The 18321-nt window shown below is 25.7% G+C and overlaps 1 protein-coding gene across 1 annotated transcript in view; it reads left to right on the plus strand.

Moving 5' to 3' along the window:
* The window catches only part of LOC129608686 (palmitoyltransferase app), a 124839-nt gene that overhangs the window by 62421 nt on the left and 44097 nt on the right, over nucleotides 1-18321 (plus strand). The window contains exon 2 of the mRNA XM_055520349.1: nucleotides 1949-1998. The gene's annotated coding sequence lies outside the window, so the exon portion shown is untranslated. The remainder of the gene's footprint in view (nucleotides 1-1948; nucleotides 1999-18321) is intronic.

Here is an 18321-nt window from a genome sequence, read left to right on the forward strand (position 1 = left end):
CAATATACAGTTCATTAGAGAACATATTGCAAAACAAAGATAAGATTATAGTACAGTTTAAAATATTTACTGAAATCATTTATTATGGTTTTTATGAACCTATACACACATTAATTATAAGATTTACTAATATTCGAGTAGTTATAAAATTCAATATTGATCTTCAATAAAATTTTCTCTTAATCTCAATTAAATTATAGTAATGGACGTGTATCAAAGAACATTCATTTCAAAATTCTAATTATATTACGAGTACACTCTAATATACATGTTTCTGAAAAATTTTTTCGAAATCATTTAAAAAAAAATTATAATTTATTAAATGTATAACTTTAAGATTCCAAAGTTCTTCTTCTCTTAATTTATTAAAAAAACTTTGACTTATTTTTTTTTTATCTTTTAATTGTAAGTGTCTGTGTGTATATGAGTTTTTCATTTAATAAATGCAACAAAAATTAATTTGTACAATATTATAAATTAAATATTTTCATAAGTTATTTATCCATGAGCATACATACTACATACACACATGTTGATATATATACACATAAACATTTCATAGTAGAATAAAGTTTCATTTTGAATAATTTTAATCAGCATGATAGTGCAATGTGCACCTTTATAAAATGAAAGAAAAGTAAATTGCTTGCTGTGAATGAATCTTTTAATTAAAAAAAATTTTTTTTTCATTTTTATCTTTCTCTGCATTCTAAACATATATACACAAACATATCTAGACAAAACACACAAATACACTTTTTCTATTATGTATTGGGAGTGTCTTTTAAGTAAGATTTATAGCTTAGTAGATCAAAAAGATCACAAATTTTATTGCATTATTGGAAATAAGGAAATTGTTAAGCGTATTAAAAAATATTTGGCCTTATTATTAAACTAAGTTAAAACAGTATGGAGTAGAACATTTGCGTCTTTATTGGTTTGTCATTTTCAGGCTTTAGGAGTTGAATTGTCTTTAAAATGTTGCTTTAAGTCGTTGTTGATAGTAAGTGTTTAAAGGTTAAGTAAATAAAATTTTAATGTTATATCACAGTTGTGTAAGTTTCGTTGATCTATTTCTCCCACGTATGAATACTGCAGGTATATCTTTTGCAGTAATTTTTTGAGCGAAATTATAAATCTGTTCCATCAAGTAGTATTTTTAAACTTGCTTTAATACTTTTGTATATTTGATACAAACGAGCTTTTCGGTTTTGTGCTCAAATCCTTATGAGCAGAAGGAGGTTGGACTTGACATAGATGCTTGTTTTTTAACCCAACTTTGTCATATGAAAAAAATTATAGAAGGATTTTTTTTCGAAAAGAAAGTCATTAATGGCCCACCCAAGATAAACTGCATATACTCTCTAATATTAAAATGCGATATTAAAATACACTGAGATTGATAATTCCTTTAGTAAATATTCAAACAATATTATATGCAAATGTAAATATGTGTATGTATACATTGAATATGCAATATAGATATGTATATATTGGTATATAATAATAAAAAAAATATCCTTTTTCTAATTTATTTTTCTCATTTTATTAATGGCACAGACATATTTAGTGTAAGATGTTTTAGTTTTAATATCCAAAGCTTTTAGCATTACATACATGTATGGGAAAGGTGTTAGACAATTTATTATTCTATATTATATATATATATATATACGCCCTTAATCTATGGTATATATAGTAAATGAGAATTAGTTAAAATTGATAATATCGCAGATAAATAATTTAGTTTTATACTTATAAATGAAATTATGTGTCAAGAAATTTAATAGAAAATTTTTAAAATTTTAAGCATATTAGTAACATTTATTTCTGTATATCTATACAGAATGCGCTTAACAATAAAAAAAAATTATAATAAATCCTAAAGAATTTCAATTAAAAACAACAAACTTTTATATAATAAATGTTCCTTTTATTTTCTTTAAAGGTGTTCGACTTTTGGTTTGAGAACGATGCATTATATGGAGAGATTTAACGGTAAGTTTTTATTGCACTCCTACATTATTCTAGTTTAAGACAGGTATACATTTCATGTTATAAATCATATCTTTTAATAGCGCTTTAATAGACTTCAATTAAAGTCGAGAGAAATAATTTGTATTTGGAAACGTTAAAATTAAAAATAAATTAAAAGAATTGATAAAAACAATTGAAAAGCGTGTTCTTTTTGCCCATCTCCCGGCAGGTACGGTAAATTATATTGAAGATAAATTTCAGCCTAGCCGAATGCTCGCCCAATGATCAATGTTGCTTGTAGATTACCTTCAGGGCGGCAATGCTCATTTTATGTGACGTTGCCAGGAGCCCATCCCAATTGTTAATGTCGTACTTTGGCTATATTTTATTTGCTGTTCCGCATGTAGACAGACACACATGACTCGTTAGGAAATCGAAACAATTAAAATACCCCATATGTCGCGGAGAATTTTGCAGCACCGGCCCCATTCCTATTCTTGGAACCAACGGTGAATACAGCCACCCTAAAATCCATCAAAAAAGCCAGCGCTTTCCATTTGCCACGACAAGGAAGCTCGATACGAAAGTTTCTGTCAAAATTTCGTGTCCGTGAATACATCGGCCATTTCGGCAAGAAGTGTCCCAATAATACTACCCGGACGGTACGTTTGTGATAACTGGTTATCAATATGTAATTCTGTCGGAAGCCAATAGAGAAACGTGTTCAATGCACCCATGGACGTCGAATATAACACCATCGTAATACCAATCCCTATAGCCATTTCAAATCTACCTATCTTGGTATGATTGTATGCCGTATGCACAACGGTTGTTAAAAAAAAGTAAAAAATGGTTGCTACAATAGGAACCAGTTCAATGAATTCATTTCTCATGTTTGATTCCTTTTCTCACGAGGAAACGTTCATTCGAGTATTATAAAATTATTATACGATAAACTTTATCTTTTCTCTCGTTTTGCTGTTTTAATTATTATAAAATCATTCAGTTTTTGTACATTTTTTCTAGATAATGATTAAGACTGAAAAAACTTTCATAAGATTTTTCTTCAGCATTCCGTACAATTTTACAAACAACTTTAATATTTAAACTCTTTACATTTTAAAAATGAAGTGTTGCTCTAAATATGCTTCATATTTCTGTAAAAGAATCAAGTATAGCCCACTGACCTAACAAAGAAAATGAAATTTAATGTAAACTAAATGGAAAATTAAAAGATTTTTAAAAGGGAAAATAAGGAACCTGTGGCAATAAGGTTCAAGACATTTTAAACTCTTATTTTGATGCCAAGATTCATATTTATCTTGAAAATCAAAAAAAACGTAAGATCTGATCTGCTCTATTTTCTTATTTATTTTCTTTTAAATATTTCTTATGCTTTTATATACAACACTTGAGTACAATTATTTTTTGCTGGAACTATTTACAATTATTCATACATAAATTTATTGCAAAAAGGGTTTAAACATATTTTTTTTATAATAATGAACAGCAAAAAAAAAGAAGGAAACTATAAAAGTATTTATATAGTGTTTTTAACTGGAAGGATCAAAAGGATGCTATAAAAATCCGGAATAAAGAATATAAAGAAACATTTTAAACCATTCTTGTTTTTCTTTTTTGTGCGCAAAATAACAATAGTTGACTTTTTATCTGCAATTATTACAGTCGCAGCCAGAGTAAGAATATACAAAGGAAAAAGGAAAATAATTAGTATATAGCTACTTCCCTTTAGAAAATTTCATTATATTATTCCATTATATGAGGGTTTATGAGGTTTATTGAATGCATAATAGTTATAAATAAAAATTCATATACGCAAATGTTACATTAAAAGGTGTAACTAGATTTGTAAGATTGCTTATATTTTATATAGTAAATTAGCATTATTCTTTGAAAAACATGTATAGATAATAAAGGATAAGAGAAATGACTTAAATTTTAGTTCTTTAAGTATAATTGGTTTTAATGCAAAAATTTTGGAAAATGCTGCGAAAGTTTTTTACCTAAATTTTTTGATTTGTCTTTAATGAATGGTATACTCTGTACATCTTTGGCATACTTTATACAATTGTATTAGAATATTTGTGAAAACTTGCAATCATACAACACTATTCTAATTTCATAATATCACTAAGTGATTTTAACATAGATTTTAAAAGGAATAAATTAACCTATATATGTGGCGGTGGGGGGGGTTCTTGAAAAGCATATTTGTTTAAAAGATAAAATTAATTTTCTTTTTAATTGTTAAATTATTAAAATTTTCGCTTTTAATTAAAAAAATGTAATTATTTTTTCTTAAATAAATATCTAAGAATTATTTTTCTTTGGAAAACATAAGAAAATCCAAGTTTGTTAACACAACGGCTTTGAAATTCTGTAAAAATATAAAAAATGTAAAATTACTAAAAAAATAAAACTGAACGTATCAACTCTTTCATGCCCGTACGAATATTTCGATAAAGGGCTCTATGGCTCTATGTAACAGTTCTTCTACTAAAGTTTGTTATGTGATTTTTGCGTATACTCATATATGTTACCATTTGTGTGGGTTTAATATGACAATCTAGAAAACTATATATTAGCAATTTAAATGACATACTTTCATTAAATACCAAAATTTTTAAATTATTGCATATGTTTAGAAATAAAAAAAAATCAAACTGAGTTAACAATGGCCGAATTCAATGGTTAAATAAGTGATTTAAGATAAATACGAATATATTATATTTTTTGATGCGTACCGCGTTACCGCGTTATGTATACCTTAAACTGTTTTATATACAAATTTTGTGAGTTTTAAGATACGATAACTTAGCGATAGAGTTGGAGAAATATTTTCTTCTAGTGTAATTTCATAAATTATTGGTTATTGTTGAAAGATTACTAAAATTTCAGAGTTAGATTGAAATTGACCTTCTAGATTCTAGAAGAAAAACTATATCAAGAAAAAAAATACTTTTCCTTATTAAAAAATTTTGTTATTGAAAATCCTACTTACTTACCCGCATTTTACCCACACAAATGTGGGAATTTCTATAAACTGCCTTTTACCTGCATATTATTTTCTCATTACATTTGAAGTGTCCTTTTCTTCTTTTTTTTTTTTTTACATGATTGCCATTTTGCCAATTAAATTTTTATATTAAAAAAAAAAAAAACAATTTCATTTAATCAAAAATTAATTTATTATTTTATGTACAACAACATAGGCAACTAGATTTTAGTTTACAAAATATTTTCATTACTCTTCTGTAATGTGTTTGATAAACTCTCACATATGTGCTCTCGTTAGAGTTGCCTTAACCCACTTAAACTAATTCATTTAAAAATTTAGTACAAAACAAAAAAAACACAAAATGTTAAAATTCATTTTGTTATTAACGAAAAACAAAAAAAAAAAAAATAAAAAAAATTGCCTACAACATTAGATTTACAAATTAGATTTACAAAAAAAGAAATACAACATTTCATTTAATAAAAGTTTTTCTATTGAAATTTGTTTTTGGAGTCACACCCCTCCGTTATACACCATTATATATAGTTACATATTTTGTTTTAAGATTAAATTTTATGCAACTTTTTAAAACATACGGATTTCCGTCAGAGAAAGGATATTATTTTAAAAATGAAAATTTTATATACATATGTTGCATAGCAACAATCCTTAAGCAAAACAAAAATTATATAAATATGCCATATTAAAAGTTTTTAAAATGTTTTTATCCCCAGGAAACTAAAAATTTTTTTAGTTATGCAGAATTTATGAGATTAGAGTGAAATTGAGATATTAAAATTATCCATCCATATTTATAATGTGAAAAAAAAAATCAACACAAATGTGATCTGGTGAGTAATTATTCCAGTAATCGCTGTTTATATCGTAAAATTTCGCGCTCAGGGAATTGTCGTATACCAAAATCTACGATGTGGCAATTGTCAAAATAATTTTTATTTTTGACATTTGATTCAGATTTTTACTGTAATCTTGTGAGTAATTATTAAAGAACATTCTAATAAAATTTTTGATAACTGTTTATATCGTAAAATTTCGTGCTCAGCGAATTATCGTATACCAAAATCTACGATATGACAATTGTCAAAATAATTTTTATTATGACATTTGATTGAGATTATTATTGTAATGTTGTGAGTAATTATTTTAAAACACATTGTTAATGTCGTAAAATTTCGTGCTCAGCGAATTATCGTACATCAAAATATACCTGTGTTGGCAATTGTCAAAATAATTTTTATTTTCACATTTGACTCAGCCAAGTTTTAGTCAAATAATTTAAATTGTTGTCCACTATATGCTATTAAAAAATCAAGACAGCTTGATAATTAAACAGTGGTTCAAAGAAAGGTAGGTGTTGCTTTTGTAAAGGATCTTGAATTTACAGGCAATATTATTTTATGGGGAAAAATTAAATATTTGCGAGTATAATATACACTAAAGCAAATATTTTCTAGTCCTTCACTGAACTTTACGCATCTATTGTTACGATTTTATGTAAAATTCATGAATTTTAATTTATCATCTCATATGTGTCATATTAAATATCATCGTGCTTGTCAGTGAGAACTTAATGAATAGATTGCGTAGCGCTCCGAGCTAAACAATATATAATATGTAATTCCTCTGTTATTTTACCTTACTCTGTTGTGTAAGATAAGTATGTAGTAACACAATAACATTAAATTGATGCAGTGACTTTGAAAAAAGAAAAATAAAAATTTAATTTAATGTTTAGTTCAGGAAGAAGGTGTAAAACAATCCACATATAATCTAATCACAAAGCAATATCTGCATAATTCCCTAAAAATCCTTTGGCTATAACCTAAATTTACTTTAAAATAAATACAAACAAAAACAATAAAGAACGGAACTTTATGATATTACACATACACTTTTATAATCCACACACATTTATATTTGATAAAGAAAAAAAAAAAAAAGATGAAGAATTTTTAAAAAATTGAAAACATTTTTTATTGTCATATTATGGGGTCCTTTTGATGATGAATATTAAAAAAAATATTTTTATTTTTGGTTTTATTTTGTTTTTTTTTTGTTCTGTGACAAAATGAAATGCAGAAAATTCCTTTTAAAAAAATATTTAAAAGAATTCTAATGTCACAGCCCCTGGTAAAGGAAAATTTTGCGTTTGATTTTTTTTCTTGTATTTTTTTAACTTTTGTTTTAAAAATATTATTTTTTTAGTGTGAAATATTCATTTTGTGAGTATATTCTGAAAAATTAAAATTTAATGGATTGAAACTTAAACTTGCATTTAAGTTGACTATGAATAAATTTTAATACTGCATTTTTATTGGACCAATATTGTTTTATAATGTAGATTGGGTGCATGTAAAAAATTTTTCTGAAAATGATTACTGATGAATATTGTTGAGTTTATATAAATAGATAATTGTTTGCATGTGAAAATATTAACGCGTTTGCAAATCCGTTAAAGTACGCTCGAATTGTTCAATTCGGCTTAGCGCACTTTTTGGAAACCGCGTAGGGTGTTTAACAAGTTAGAACCGAGCCTATTTGGGAGTGTGTACAATGTAGTGCATAAATTATTTTTGAGTTTTATTTCAGTTACCATAAGCATTCCTCTAAATTGCAATCAATTTAAAAAACAATACGAGTATAACCTGCTACTAAACTTCTTTGTCAACAATTCGATCAAATTTAATTTTATATAATGTTCTGACTGAATATACAACGTTATACGCATAAGGTTTCAGATAGTATAACACAATTACTGAGTTTTCAATTAAAAATACTTAAAAATATTTCCAAATTTCCCGAAATTTTCGACTAAAAAAATACAACTTTATAGAACAGAAAATAATTCGATGACAACTTAAATATAAATTTTATACTGGCACAAAAAGAAAAAAACATATAAAATCAAAAACTTCAATTCACTTAAAAGACAATTCAAATATCCTTTCTTTCTTCCTTAATAGCTTTTACATACAAAAATTACATACACAAACACACTACTTATACACAAGTTTGCAATTAATCATTTTTCAAAATATTTTGTTTTTTTGCTTTTATTTTGTTGTGTCGGTTCTTGTTGCCGGAAATTATTATACAAAATGAATTCCTTAAATGACAGTATTACTTCCATATACCTTAATGAATATGGATTAACGTTAATAGTTCACAATTCAAAATGAATTATGCGAAAATTGAAGAGGGGTAAATATGAAGGAAAGTGTTGACGAACGTAATCATTAATTTAAAAACAAGAGAAGGAATATGAGCATTGAATTTGATGAGAGGAAAAATATTTACCGGCACGTTAATTTTGATTTAATTTAGTATTTGTTCCTTATGTTAAAGAAACTCAGGTCAAACCAAAAATTTTTGTAAGTTCCCGCACATTTTTATTTTCAAGCAATTTAACATAGTGAAAACTCTAGTATTTTTAATTTCTCAGAGTTATTTTTATTGCATACTTTTAGGAGTCTAATATTGAGAGCCGTTCTAATAAAATTATTGATGTTAATCGCAGTTACTATTACATTCTTTTTGACAAGAAACTGTTTTTTTCTTATACCTTGCAATTTGGAAGAAAAACCAAAGTGACCGCCGCTAAGAAATGTAGCGCAAAAAATTCAAGAAATTTGGAAGATAATAGCTGACAAGGAAAATCATTTTGACTCGTTCCCGTTCTGGCTATATCAGTTTCAGTTTTTTCTCTTAAAAGAATTCCAGAAAACTTTTATGTAGGAAAACAATTCGGTAGAAAAAGTTTTTATAACTCAAAAGTGAATATCAGAAGAATCTCTATCTTCAAGCTCATAGAATCAAATTTATATAACCGGAAAAATTAGATCTATTTTGCGAGCTCGATTGTTATATCAATACTTGATCAAGGACTTTAAAAAATTTTTTTAAAATACATTCATAATTATATTTATTCTCCATTATTATTTCTCTACTATCAATCAATCAGTTTTTGTAATGGCAAATATTTTTTGTTTTAGTTTTTTCTACAAAACTGATAATTTATAAGTCAATAAATGCTTTATAGTTTATGTCTAATGTTTTTTATAGTCATAAATTAAATTCAATCAAAAAGGATTATTTGATATAGCTACCATAAAATATCACCACCAAATCATTGTTCGATGTCTATAGAAAATAAAATAAGTAATTAAAAATCTAGTTTGGCCAATATTCTATTCAATTTATTGTTATAAAATATTTTTGTGGTCACAAATAATAACAATTTAAAGCAGTTTGAATAAAGATGAAATTGAAATACAAGCTAGTTTACCAACAAGTTTAATTGAATCTATAATATAGCTTATTCAAATATAGAACTGTAATATGTTATAGAAAGTCTATATAAGAAAGTTTATGTCCCATAAAGGAAGTCGCCATTCTATTGATTTTATACTAGGTTTGAGGAAATATTTTTTTAAATACAGGAAATAGCTTTTATCACAAAACTAAAACCAAAATCTGCAATTTTATCTAGTGAAATATTTACCCATTTATATGAACTGAGCGAATTTCTAAAGGATCTGATTTTGTAATTCATTTACCAGTACAATAAACAAGGCGATTATTTAACAATTTCTTACGCAACAAATACTTAAAGCTAATTATTTATTTTAATATTAAAAATGGATTGCCAACCATCATATTTCAGCCCTTACATTGAATATTTCTACATAATGCAAAATTTATAATGTGTGCCATAAAAAATACATAATAAATAACAATAAAATCTCGTTAAATATGTAAATCAACAAATAAAAGTACAAGTTGAGAAATATTTAACTTTTTGAATTATCAGCAAAAGCTTTTTGTGGTAAACGTTTATTGATTGTGTCCATGGACTCAAATAAAAGCAAAAGAATAAAAATAAAATAAAGGATGCAATTCTCTTTTAAATGAAAAAAACAATCCACATTTAAAATGTTTGCAATTTTTTCATTAATATTGTTTAATTGTCTATTAATTATAGTTTCCGATATATGAAGTTGAGTTTAATGAAATTTATATTATGTATATTTTTTGTCAAATTGCAATTGATTAAGAATCAACTATTCAGTATTCATTGTTATGAATTTGAGCTAATTTTGCAATGCCATGCAAATTAAAACGGAATAAAAGAGAAACTCCATTTTTCTCTTAAGTGAAATAAAGATTTATAATGAACCTAATCAAATCAAATTAATTGTTTTTCATGTCTGGCACAATTCCTTACATTTACAATGACATTTTTAGAATTTGGTGGGGCTATAAGTTTTAATATGGGGAAGATAGATAAAAATGTTATGCTAAATAACAATAATTTTAAAAAAATTTATTCACAGCAATTGTTTGCACAATTTATTACCTTCCATATATGCATGTAAAACACACTATGTGTTTCAAATAAATTTCGAAAAATACAAATTTATTAAATTTATTTTTATTATGAATAAACGAAACAAATGGAATGGACGATATTGTTTTTGTTTTCGTAGAAACACACATGAAAACAAAGTGATTTATGGTTAATTGAAAATCCCTAAAATAATAAATTTTGTATAATTAGTGCCACATTTTAATGTCTAATATTTTTTATTATTTATGAAACCTGCTCAAATTTGATTTAGTTTCTCATTGTCCTTAATAAAATTTTTTATAAATATTGTTGATTGAACAATTATTAACAAAGGCAAATATTTTTTTCAACTTCTTTTGTGGTTGTAATTAGTTTCAAATTTTCTATATTAAAATTTTCGATCTATTTATTCGCCGTATATTACATCCTTTAAAAATTCGCTCAGTTCGTATAATTGAATAAATATTTCACTGTATGAAATTATATATAAAAAATAATGATTTAAAATAAGAATAATAACTTGGTGTTCTAAAATAATAACTTGACGGCCCGAAAATAATAACCTGTCTGATATATTTGTATCAGGCGATTGCTTAGTAACAACATTCAGTGTACTACTTAAGTAGTGGAAGGGAAAGAGGAAGGAAAAATGATATTAGAATTAATTTAATATTAATATGCAAAATGTTTAAGACTAAAAATTAAATAATCAAAACCAACCGTCTGACCTTAAGTTACTGGAATTTTCCCTGAAAAAAAATCGACCCAATAAAATCAACCGCGTGGGGCAACCACGTTACCCACCACAAGTTGATGAATAAAAACTGTATCAGAAACCACCCTACGACAACGAAGTGACCTAAGGTCCAAAAGCTGAAACCTATTTTCATAAGAGAGCAACCTAGACGAATCTTGCTAATCACACCTATAAATTGAAGGAAACGAAATAGAAGGAAGAGTGTGAAATTAAGTATCAAGTTTTGCAACATGTTGAATATTTTGAAAAAACTTTCATACGGAAAATTTAGTATGCAAGGCATGTGAAAAAATTCTAAATATATTAGAATTTTCACAATTTTATTGCTATATTTGTATTCTAATTTAGATAAAGGAAGATTATCAGTATACCGCTATCAAAATCAAAAAGAATGCAAATTAACGACTAAATTCGCTCATTCTTTTGTTCTTTTTTATATTTAGTAACGAATTAATACTCTTTATTCTTTGATATTTGATTGATTACCTTTATTAATAATTTTTATGATTTATTTTTATAATAATTTTTAATTAAAAAAATATCGATAATATTCATTTTTGTATGTATAACAATTATAATTAACGACAGCAGGAGAATATTCAGCAATTAAATTTCATATTGGAAACCACAGTAGAAAAAAAATAATACAGAAAAATTTCAAAAATTATTTTATTTTATTTTTTAAATGATCATCGAAAAATAAAATCAAAAATCTTTTACATGCAATTATCGTGTCAATCACGTACGCTCTTAATTGAGTATTGAAAAATAAATTGAAATGATTTGAAAAACAGATTTATTATTTTTAAATATCAATGTTACTTCCAATGTATGGGGTAAATTTAATGGTTATGTAGTTCAAATGAATAAAATGATAAACGAAAGGATTTGTTGAAATCTTTAAGATAAATTTAGTTAAACATTAAGAATTAAGAGTTGCATATAGAAATCGATATGTGTAGGTTGTACATGGACAGATGAAACTGTTGGTTTTTTAAACAAAAAATTCATTAGTTCCAAAATAAATCCAAAATATGTCAAAATAATGTTTTCACCGAAAAATTCGTTTTCGAAATCTTAGACAATTTAGAGTAATTTGAACAGTATTTTGTAAGTAAAATTGCCGGAGAATTCGTGTAAAAAAAATATAACAATAATTTTAATAAAATTGGAAAGCAAACTTATTAACACCCATAAAACCCTCTAGGGTTCCATCCATAAAACCCATTTTTTTTACGAAATTGAATGTCCTTATGGACATTCGATTTCGTAAAAAAAATTTAATCAAATTAAAAAAATAAAGTAGAGGGAAATTTGCTTGAATAAAAGAAAAACGAGTTTTAATTTTTGAATTATTTTGCACTTGGACGCACGAGCAGGAGTTACTAAATTGGGAATTTGATGCTATGCAAGAATATATGTAATGTGTACATGTCTGTATAACAGGTCTTTATTCCACAGCGTTACAAACTGTGGATACATTTATAATACCTTACACATAGTGCGTATACTTTTATTATTATAGCGAAAGGAATATTAGGCATTTAAAATTTTTCATATCCCACCAGAAAACTTCACCTAATTTTACTAATATAAAAAAATTTTCCAATAATTTAAGGTCCTTAAATCATATGGAAACAAAATGTGTTTTTCAAATTTTTTTCTCAATTTTAAATTTAATTTTAAAGAATTTTTTATGACGAATAGGAAATTTTATAATGTTCTTAAATTTTATGCAATCGTTAACACTGAAATATTATGTTGTTTGTCCTTGACAAGAAAATTTGTTAAAAAAAATTTTCTTTTCTTTTATTTTTGTTTTTGAATTTTCTTTGTTGTCGCTTACTTAAGTTTTAAGTATAATATAAAAATCCACATAGATTTACGTTAAAAAAAACTTTGGTTGTGCTAGAATATACTTAAAATTTTTGTACATTCGTGCAAACATACATACATAGTTCTAATATATGCACTAAAGTGAACAAGCTACATCATTTCAATTTCCATATTGTTATATAATGTAACAGTTGTATGAATAAATTTCAAATATAATGTTTTTGTTCTCAAAAGGTGATAAAATTCAATTTGAATTTCATTTTCTTTCCCTTTCTTTTGTTTTTGTATAAAATTTAAATTTTATATAACAGTTATATTAAGATTATTATATTCTTATTTAAATAATGTAAATTTGTCTATACAATTTGTAGAACAATATTGTTACACTTCTGTAAAATAATAGAACGACAGATTGTTTTAAATTATAAAAAAAAAAATTAATTCAATGTGTTAAAAAGAATTTAAAAAAAAAATTATGAAAATTGAAAAATTTAATTTGCTTTAAAATAGTTAAAGAAATCTAGAAGTGGGACGTTATTATTGGAAGTAATCACACTTGCATGCTGGAAATCATATCGACTAAAGCTTTGCTCATAGATTTTGCATGATGATTGACTTTTATTATATTTGATGCCTAGTTTATTAACTCAAACGCATTGTATGCAGAATTGTATGGTCTTAATTATCGTATAAAAAGGCCGCAATATCATTGCGATCAATTGAATCTATTGTACTTAATATCATGCTACATAAGAAATGAAATCCAAGCCATCACAATCTTTTGACTATAGATAATTTGTCACAAATTCCTATAATTTAAAATTTTGCACGACCTACCTTGGCAAAAAATTTACATAGGCTCCTGCTGGAATAAACTGTTATCTTGTATCTGTAATAAAGATATTAAAAAATTCTGTCTTACTCTGAGAGAGGATTGTTTATTACTAAAATCACCTATTTAGCCATGGGATTCTTTTTATCATATAAAACGACCACCTTAAAATACAGTAAATGAAAAGTATGATATTTCGGGTTTAGTTAATTTACGATTTAGTTTTTCAAAATGTTCTGACGAAAACTGAAATATAAACTCCAGTAATTTCATGAAATAACTTTTTGCGCTATAAATACCACATGCATTATTTGTACACTGTTGGTGTGTCCGAAGTGTTAACAACGAATTTCATGAAGAAAATAATAATAGGTAACAGTTATGAGTTCCTAAAAGCCCATAAATCATATATTCCAAACGTTTTTTTACACTATCCGTTTACTTGTATTGAAAATTTGAGCAACGAATTCATTTATTTTTTTATTCAAAAAATTCTAACCCAACATTGTATATCGACATACATGCATATACATGTATACAAATAACAAGCGAAGGTTATGTATATTCAAATGAAAATCAATTAGAACACTTCGTACCATATGAATTTAATAAAGCTATTAAATTTAATCGAATTTTCTATTGGTTTGTATTTACATTTCCTTACATGAAGACTCATCGTCGTCATTCATATGCAAATTTATGCCCATATTTTATTCTCGTTTATTTTTTTTTCTATTATTTCATTACTTTTTATTTTATATTGACTGCTACTATTCACTGCCTTTTTAATTTTTCAAACATTTACTATGCCACGAAATTTTATTGAATTACAAGTAAGTGGACAAATTAAGGTTTAAAAATAATTTTATTTGTGAAAATTTTAAATATAATTGAAATAAAACCGCTAGACAGACGTAAAATTTTTCGTTTTATTTAAGAGTATATTGAACACACTGAATTTACACGAGTCCAACTTTACCATAAGCCAGCCGCCATCGAAGTTCGGCCCATTCAACTTTAAAATACGGCCAAACATTCTGCTTAAAGTCAGTTGAATGATGATGAAGAAATATCATTTCTTCCTGTAAGTAGGCAATGTGAGAAACTCGAGTGGTCCATACTCATACCCACAAGGTACTTATTTGCCCATAACCACAAAAGTTTACCGACGGTTTTCATAGCCGATACTTTATAAATATATTGTAGTTTGAAAGAAAATATTGTAGTTATTCGAACATTTGATCCGTCAGAACAATTCTTAATATTTTATTTTATAGGCTTAGTTTTTACTCTTGTGTAACACAATTTTCATACAAAGCAGCGTTTAGTTATAACGGGTTATAATCTTTGAAAAATTCTCTAAACAATTTTCTGCAAACAATAACAGTAAAGAGTACAATAAAAACGGACGGAAAACCAATTTCTTTGACAAATCGCCTATAAATATGCTAAAAATTCGATATAAGACATTGATAAAAATAGAAACGGCTATCCTTTTAATATTATCCTTTTAATATTCATATGTATTGTACATACACACTTATTTATACTATTATGTACAAATATTATGTAGCCTGGTATATTATGCATTAGGGTGTTTACACTGGAAACACTACAAATTTAATCTCCTTGATTATAAATTTATGCATATATTAACGATAAACTGCTCATATGTAAAATAAAAGTACTTAAAATACAAGTACTCAACGAACACAAAAAATGTATGTAAAAAAAATTAAGAAGATAAGAAATAGAAAAAAATAAAGGAATGACAAATAAATTATTCAAAAATCCTTGCTATACTAAAAATAAAAAAAAAATAAGAAGCAGAAAATATTTAAAGAAAATTTTCAATTTTTCTATCTCTCTCTCTCTCTCTCTCTCTCTCTCTATATATATATATGTAATATTTTTCTTCTTAAAATATGAGAACTAACTGTACATAATACAGTAAGTTAAATGTAAAATAAAATGAAAAAAAATTTCTGTTATAGCAGTAAAAATCGGAATCACATTCTTTTGAGATATTGAGGGCTATTGACGTTCAAGTCTCAGAGTTTTGAAAGAAAATTTTGAAGTTCAAGAGGATAGCAAACATTTTTATTATTATTTTGAAAATTTAAGTAAAGGCAATATAACAAGGATCATCAATTATAAAATTCTTAAGGAAGGTAAAAAAATTTCGAATCATTTTTGTTTCATTTATAACAAAGGTCACAAGTACTGTATATTGTATGATTTCATCGATAATTGTTTAGATCCCATAAAAATTTATAAGATTTAAAAATATCAATAAATTTCAGTAATATTTTTATAAGTATGCCTCTTATAAATAAGATTCTCAATAAAATTTTTCTAGGTTTTATTAACAATTGTTTTACATTACATAATGGTCCCAAATCGTTGTTCTAATCGGTAGATAAATTGAAGATCGGCAGGTAATCAATGATAAAGTGTATTTATCCGGAATAAGAGTTGAGCTGAAATAGTTTTTTAACACTATTTCAGAGCACTTGTTTTAAATTTCAATAAAATTTATAAACCATTTCTGAAATTAAATTGGAGTTGGTATTTAGTGCAAATGTATAGGCTTCAATCTCGGAATATTTTATTTGATTTATTCCGCTGATAGCATTTTCCACAAAAACGGATCAATTCTCGCCTCAGTAGAATAAATTTAAGCAATAAATTTTAATTACAATTATTGTTCTGACAGAAATTAAGAAAAGACGACACCTCTTTCAGTACTGTAACGCTCATATAAAATAATGTATTTGCTGCGCTTGAGAGTATGAAATTTGGTACGATTATAAAATTCCGCTTATTGTATGAAATGCAGTAAGTATAAATGTCTAAGCTACAATTTCTTAAAATTTGTGCATTTTATTGGGTTCCACCATGTATCATTTGCACTGCTGTGTACTGATAGCATACAATCATATGTACATACATATTTAGCTATTTGTATTTAAAAAATAAAAATATTTACTAAGTATACTCTAAAAAATTTTTTTTGTTGAAAAGTTTTAAAAGAATATCTAGTTTACTTATTCAATTAAATCACAACAAAATGTCCTTGAAACAGATATGAATTAGAAATTTATTGATTTCTAGTAGTAATATTAAAGTATAAGAGTTTATTTTTTATTTTATGGTATACATTTAAATTATAGGAACCGGGTGAGCTAAATGGAACCAGTCTATTCTTTTTCTATACTAAATGGAAGCGATTCAAATTTTGCATTAAATTGGAGAAGTCGCAAATACTTTATTAGTTATTCAGTTGACACACGTGCCTTAAAAAATTAACAATTTCAATAGTCAAGGCGAATACATTTTGATATAGCTCGTTGAAAACGGACATTTAAATTTTTTTTAAAATGATAACAAACTATCAACTTGTGTCCGCAAGCATTTACATTGGAACTTATGTCTGCAACCGTAACTTAGTTAAAATTCTTTAATATTTAATTAAATGCTAAGCAAATTATTACCCGTAGACCCCTTTCCACCATTTTGCAGTTCATCCTGTTTATGCATATCAATATACTGTTTTCTTCTAGATGTAACAGTTTAAAATAGGATGTTGTGTACTAGGAAAAGGCTTCATATACCAATTACATTATTTCTGTCATTTTCTTTTGCATAGCATATACAAAGTTCCTTCCATGCTTGGAAAAAAGTTTATTCTATTAAATTTAAAAAAAAATAAGAATATTTTTACTCTTCCGTTTTTTTGAAACTTTTCTTCAATTTACTATGAAAGTTTCATTTCAAAAAAAAAAGAAAACAAAAAAACTAATTTTGCTAATTCATGTTTGAAACTTAAAGTTGACAACTTACGTGAATTAAAAATGAAATGAAAATCCCATAGCGTGTAAATTAAGAAATTCTTTTCCATTTTTTCTTATTATTCTTCATCAAAATGATATTTTAATTAAAAGACAGATTTCATGTTATTCTTAGGCACATATTCATAGAAACAATTTTTTCTTTTGTATTCTAGATTAGTTGGGTTTTGAGGAGCATCTTTTAATTAATGATAATTGGTGTGGAAAATTAAATGTTTGAAGCGAACAAATTCGGTTTCTTGAATATTTGTTAGGAAATTAAAATATGAATATGTTTTGTAATAGAAATTTGAAAGTTTTACTTCAAAAAAATCTTGAATCTAATGAAAATTATTTTTTCTAGTTATTTAGGAGAAAAGTTCTTTAATCGTATAAGCTTTTTTAACAACAATTGCAATTAACATTTTTTTGGTTTTGAAATTTTAAGAAAAATAGCATTTTCGTTGCTGTAACTGCGTAACTTAATCGGTATAAGAAAATATTAAACGCAAATTAGAATTCTGGAAAGTAAAATTGAACTGAATTGACTGATTGAAATTGATTGGAAAAGGAAATACAAAGCTTAAGATATTGGAAACAACTTTCTATTACGATAAATTCTCACATTTGCAAGTCAATGCAAAATATTTTCAGAAAAGCCTTCTTTGTACTTCAGTTTTAATAAGAAATCATTAAAAATAT

This window comes from Condylostylus longicornis, unplaced genomic scaffold (assembly GCF_029603195.1).
Source record: "Condylostylus longicornis isolate FDR11 unplaced genomic scaffold, ASM2960319v2 ptg000033l, whole genome shotgun sequence".
Classification (NCBI taxonomy): domain Eukaryota; kingdom Metazoa; phylum Arthropoda; class Insecta; order Diptera; family Dolichopodidae; genus Condylostylus; species Condylostylus longicornis.